At 42.6% G+C, this 6241-nt stretch overlaps 1 pseudogene across 1 annotated transcript; it reads left to right on the top strand.

The window, feature by feature from the left end:
• The first annotated feature begins 1392 nt into the window (after positions 1 to 1392).
• Positions 1393 to 2279, top strand: LOC306648266 (vomeronasal type-1 receptor 4-like; annotated as a pseudogene). The gene has a single exon. The product of its transcript is annotated as a vomeronasal type-1 receptor 4-like (transcript).
• Positions 2280 to 6241: the final 3962 nt, after the last annotated feature.

The raw sequence follows: 6241 nt of genomic DNA, 5'->3' as shown, positions 1-6241 counted from the left end.
GATCAAGAGCTGTGTCCTCTCCTCACCTGTGGAGTAGAGGATGAAGAGCTTACAGGGTCCCCTCATCCTGGGCAGGCAGTGTATCTGGATGGCTGTTGTTCCAGCAGGAACTTGGCACCAACTCAGTTAGTGAGATGTTGGTCTGTAAGATGGTGAGTCTCTTCCCCTCTTAATGTGAGAAGGAACATGTACAGAAAATTGATCATAAATATCCAACTCCACTGTCAGACATAATATCTCCTTGTTTTCACCTGTTTCAACATATTCCCCTGATTGTAGCATATGTACTATCAGCGCTAGGAATTTGACAGTGGAGAAGGTGATGAGTGTCCAGGAGCAGATAGGAGGTCTTTTCACTGTCTGCTCAGTTTCTCTGTGATTCTGAATTTGCTTCAATGAAAAGTTCATAAATATATGCATTTGAATGAAAGATTATAATCTGATATTTGAAATTTTAAAAGCACAAGATCCTGCTTCACATATGCCATACTGCACCAGGTTTCTTGGAATACCATTCAGCAATCTTGCTTCCTTAGAATAATCCCACTTTATTCAGGTTTGAATTAACTCAAGAGTGTAACCTCTACAATGAGTAAAGATTTTCTATTTCTCCTCTCTGTTTGCATGTTCTTGTTACATGCACTAAAGCTGCTGGCATTGCTTGTGGTTCATGGACCAGTGCTGTGGTAGGTGCCACTGTACTTGGTTCTTGACACCACAGTGGGGCCACGTGGTCATGGTCCTGCTGTGGACCAGGGTGGCCTCATTGCACATCATGGGTCAGGTGCCTGTGTGTTCTAGTTCCCTCACTTCATCTGCATTCACTGAAACATCTAAATGTCCCATAATAATAGATATCAGTCTATAAATGAGTCTTTCCAATGAATGGGAACGTGTTACAATAAAAATGTATAAATGCCACCAGCTTATAAGGTAATAGTAATATGGAAAGACAAAAGTAAATACAGAATTGTATTGTTTGAAAACTCGCCTTGATGGCTTCAGGGAAGTTTGCTGGTTCACAATACTGTCTCTGTTACCTCTTAGCCAGTTTCAAGACACCTCAGCCTCAAGTGTTGTGAATTTTGGCAAATACTTAACTCTGCATGTCCACTTCTTCTTGTCATCATTCAATCATCTCAACACCTGCCTCAAATTGTGAAGATTGAAGACACCATGTGCTGCCTGCACAGAAGGGAAGTCCACAATCACGCTTCCAACTATCACCCTGACCTCATTACACCTGGCTAGTGTAATGGAAACATGAAGCAGATGTTCTGAATCGGAACTCTGGAGAGTGGGCAATATTGGAATTTGGTTAACAATACATGGAACCCCAGACTCCTGTTCCCCTGCAGAACCCTCTGCTTGGGACAGCAGGGAACTGACAGGATGGCAGCCATTGAGGTGACTGTAGGAATCATCTTACTGTCACAGACTGTGGTAGGAGTTCTGGGCAATTCCTCTCTTCTCCTCCATTACCTGGTTCTTTATTTCACTAGGTGCAGGGTAAGACACACAGACTTGATTCTTCAGCACTTGATTGTGGCCAACTTGTTAAATCTCCTGTGTAGAGGAATTCCCCAGACAGTGTCAGCTTTCACTTTGAAATATTTTCTCAGTGATATTGGATGCAAACTACTTTTCACTCTTCACAGGGTGGGCAGGGGTGTGTCCACTTACAGTACCTGCCTCCTGAGCATCTTTCAGGCTATTACGAATAGTTCTGGAAACTCCAGGTGGGCAGAACTTAAAGTGAAAGCTCCCAGGTACATTGACTCTTTTGCATGCTTGAGCTGGATTCTGTACCTCCTTTTAAATGCTCTTTTTCCTATGTATGTGAGTGGAAACAGGAATAGTACAAATTTTACCAGCCTGAAAGGTTTGGGGTACTGTTTAAGTGTTCATCATGATACAACTACAGACTCACTGCATGCAGCATTGCTGTCATTCCCTGATGCTGTGTGTGTGGGCCTCATGCTCTGAGCCAGCAGCTCCATGGTGCTCATCCTGCACAGGCACAAGCAGAGAATGCAGCATGTGCACAAGACCAGCTCTTTCAGATTCTCCCCTGAATCCAGAGCCACCAAAGCCATCCTCCTCCTGGTGAGCACTTTTGTCTCATTTTACTCACTTTCCTGCTTCATTCAAATTTGGCTGTTATTTACCATCCCAACAGGTTCCTGGTGAGCACAGCCTCTGTAGTTGCTGGGTGTTTCCCAGCTGTCAGCCCCTTCCTGCTCATGAACAGGGACTCTAATGCATCCAGGCTCTGCTAACATTAATAAGGAATGGGAAAACTCCTGATATCATGAGGAATATATAAATTGTAAGCTTTTGCACAATTTTTGGTTGAATATTTCTTTTTACCCACACACTTGTAAAAACAGTTACACAAGTCTTATGAGAATGGTGATTTAGACACATGTATTTGTAGACACACATAAGTGTGTGTGTGTGTATTAATGTGTGCTTATGTACATTCATATCACTGGAATTATGTTTATTAATTATGAAGTAATATTTCTGGAAAATTAGATGTAATGAAAGTAAATTTCATATTTAAATATAAAACCCACATGTTGCCAAAACTCGTCAGCATAGATTTGATATGTTTTTGTGATATTTTGATTGATTAGCTTATTTAAATATGTGGAAAATGTTTTTCAGTTTTCTACTTTTATATTTATGACTCATCTTTATCTCTTGATTGAAATATCAACGTGAGCACAGTCAAACAATATTTGTCTTCAGAACTAAAATTAGACCTGTGGTATGTCATTTAATATTGAGTAAAATGGGAAGCAATGATCTACTTTTGTTTTATTTTAATGTGTTTTTTGTTTTTCTGCAGTGTAATTTTCAAAATGTTACATTTCATTTATTCCAAAGCTGATAAGAATATAACTTTACTGGATAAATAGACCACATGTGTATATATGACACTGGAAACTAATATATATTTTGTTTTATATCACTGATATGTATCATTAAAACACATTGTCTTATTTTAATACCAAAAAGCCAAATAACCCAATCAATAAATGGGCCAAGGAACTAATCAGACACTTCACAGAAGAAGAAATACAAGTAATCAACAAACATGAAAAATTGTTCATCATCTCTAGCAATTAGAGAAATGTAAATCAAAACTAAGATTCCATCTCACTCCAGTCAGATGGCCACTATCAATACTACAAGCAACAATAATTGTTGGCAAGGATGTGGGGAAAAATTACACTCATACATTACTGGTGGGAATACAAATTGGGGCAGCCACTATGGAAAGCAGTATGGAGAGTCCTCAAAAATCTTGGAATGGACCCACCTTTTGACCCAGTTATCCCACTCCTCGATTTATACCGAAGGACTTAAAATCAGCATAGTAGAGTCGTACAGCCACATCAGTGTTTATAACAGCTCAGTTCACAAGAGCTAAACTATGAAAACTTAGATGCCTTTCAACAGATGAGTGGATAAAGAAAATGTGTTACACGTACACAATGGAATATTACTCAGCCTTAATGGAGAATTAAACTATGAAACTTGCAGTAAATGGATGGAGCTGGAGATGCTCACGCTAAGTGAAATAAGCCAAACCCCAAAATTTGAAGGCAAATTGTTTTCTTTGATAAGTGGATGCTGATCCATCATGGTGGGGTGGGTGGAATGAAGGCACTTTGAATTGTGCATAGGGGAGTGAAGGGAGAGAAGGGGGCATGGGGATGGGAAGGACAGTGCAATGAGATGGACACTATTACCCTATGTGCATGTATGATTACACTATTGGTGTGATTCTACATCATGTTCTGTCAGAGGAAGGAGATTGTGCTCCATTTGTGTACAATGTGTCTAAATGCCTTCTACTGTCACGTGTAACTAATTAGAATAATTTTGAAAACATAAAAATATTAATTAAAATTAAATAGATAGTCTCATGTATAAGATGGGCATGCCTTGCCAAAATATTGTACATGAACTGAACACTCTCCTGTGTAGGGCACTTCTATGTGGACAAACAAAATCCTCATTCTCTAAGGTTTCTGTGTTTCCTCTCACATAAGTGTCACCAAGAGTGACCAGCAGGTGACATCTGATTACATATCACATTCACCTCTTTCGTACTTTATATGAATGAACAATTTCAACATGTACTCTTGTATTTTTGATTTTGAAAATTTCAAATGTTTAAAAGACCTTTTTTCCCCTGTTGTTGGTGACAGAATTCAAGTGCAGAAACATCAAACACTTAATTCTAGTGTTTCTATCCTGTGAAAAGGGACTTTGGGTTGGTTAGGGTTTATGTTTTATTCCAAAGTTCCGTGTGTTGAAAGCTTTGACCCAGTGTGATGTGTTTGAAGTGGAAACTGAGAAGTGGAGGCAAGGAGAAGGGGCTTAGGTCCTGGGGAAGTCACCCTTGTATTGGGAGTAATGACACGTTAACTAACTCAGGCTGACTCCTTACTCCTTGGTGAGTGAGCAAGATCAAGGCCTCAAAGGTGGTTTCAAAGGTTAATGACAATAAATCGGGCCACCATCAGGGATTGGTTAACAACAGTTCCGCGAATGTGATCAGCTCGTGCTTGCCATATATTCCTATGGGACTCTCACCTGTGTGAACCCCCATGCCTTGCTGAACTTTAAGCTATTGGTTTCTGCCTGGCCCCCACCCTACATAAAAGCTGTTTGATTTCCTCAATAAATGAGTTCCTGCTGTGACTGGTCACCCTGATGCATCTGATTGTCCACCACCCGGAGGGCTAGGAGCTGGCAGTCATTCGGCCCTACCTATCCCAGTCTGACCTTGTTGGGGAGTGTTCCCTTCCCTTGCAACTGGTCGAGAAGAGCAAGGGGGCTTAAGACCCTGACAACTGGCATCCAACGTGGGGCCCCTCAAGGCTGACCCGCAGCCAAAGCAAAGAGGCAGCTTTGAAACCGAAAGTACCATCAGATCAGGCCAAGCGAGTTCCAAAGTAAGGGTATTGTAAGGAAACTGGCCTCCCCACCACCTGTCAATCTGCATTCACCCACCTCTCTGGTTACAGGAATTTCCAGCCTCCCCATCACCTGTCAGTCTGCGTTCTTCCCGCCTCTCACGTTACAGGAATTTCCAGCTTACGCTGCCGTAATCTTCCTGCCTCCCACGTTACATTCTAATATGTCATTGGTCCTTCAGTCAGTCTGTAAGAATTCTCCTCCGCGATTGGTTCCTCTCAGCCCGTGAAATTCCTATGTCTGAGAGAAACCTTGCACCATGCTTTTTTTTTTTTTTTCTTTCTTCCCTTTCCCCCGACTGGACGTGAATCATTTGCATAAAAAAAGTTCCTTGTGTGAGACCTGTGTCTGCGGAGCATTTTCTGGGAGCTAGTGATGAACCATAACTGCCCCTAACAGGCATCCCTGAAAAGATTGGGTAAACACACACCACACATGGTGACCCTGCACTCTCAGCTCTCAGACTCATGCTGAAGAGTAGGGGCCTTGAGTTGTCTGATACACAGGCAGAAAAAGCCTGGGACACCTTTACTTGGGTGGCCCCTTGGCTCCCTGCCACTAATCTTTTTGACTAGTCCACATGGGATCGTGTAGAACAACTTCTTAGGAAGAGGGAAATTGGTTGAGGGGAGGATCCCCCATTAAGAGTCTGCCCTACATTATCTGCCCTTAAGGCCTGCTTCTCTCCAGGACCCCCCAAAGGGGGCTCCAAAGTTCCCCCCAAAGAGCTGCTGCCTCCGGGTGGTGGGAAATCTTCCCAATGGCCATTTTATGATACTGGGAAAGAACTCACTGACTCCAACCTCCGCCCCTCCCTGTATGGCCTTCCCGGTAAATGCTAAAGTGTTAGTTTGGGAAGGAATGACTACCGATCACAAACTGGCCTGTGCAGGGATGAAAGATCACTCCATGGGAAGGTGGATTGTGGCTACCAAAGATATTGGCACACAGCTTCCACAAGTGAGCGGGCAGATGGAAAGGGATTCCTTATCTTCAAGTCTCTTCTTTCTTGCACTTCTCTGCTCTTCCTGCAAACTCCAATGCCTCCTTCTTCTCCCTTTCTTAATTCCTCCTCCTCCTCCAACTTTGACTCAGCTATTTCTGCTTCCATTCCCCAGCTCAGCCCACCTAGTCCTCCTGCCACAAGGTCCCACATATGCCGGTGTGGAGGGAGTAACCAGCCCAACCATTAGTGGCATGTCCTAGTAAGGAGTATGATATAGTAGCCCCATTCCCCACAGAGAAG

This window comes from Sciurus vulgaris (assembly GCF_902686455.1).
Source record: "Sciurus vulgaris genome assembly, chromosome: 17".
Taxonomy (NCBI): Eukaryota; Metazoa; Chordata; class Mammalia; order Rodentia; family Sciuridae; genus Sciurus; species Sciurus vulgaris.
This window is presented reverse-complemented; position numbering and strand designations above follow the sequence as displayed.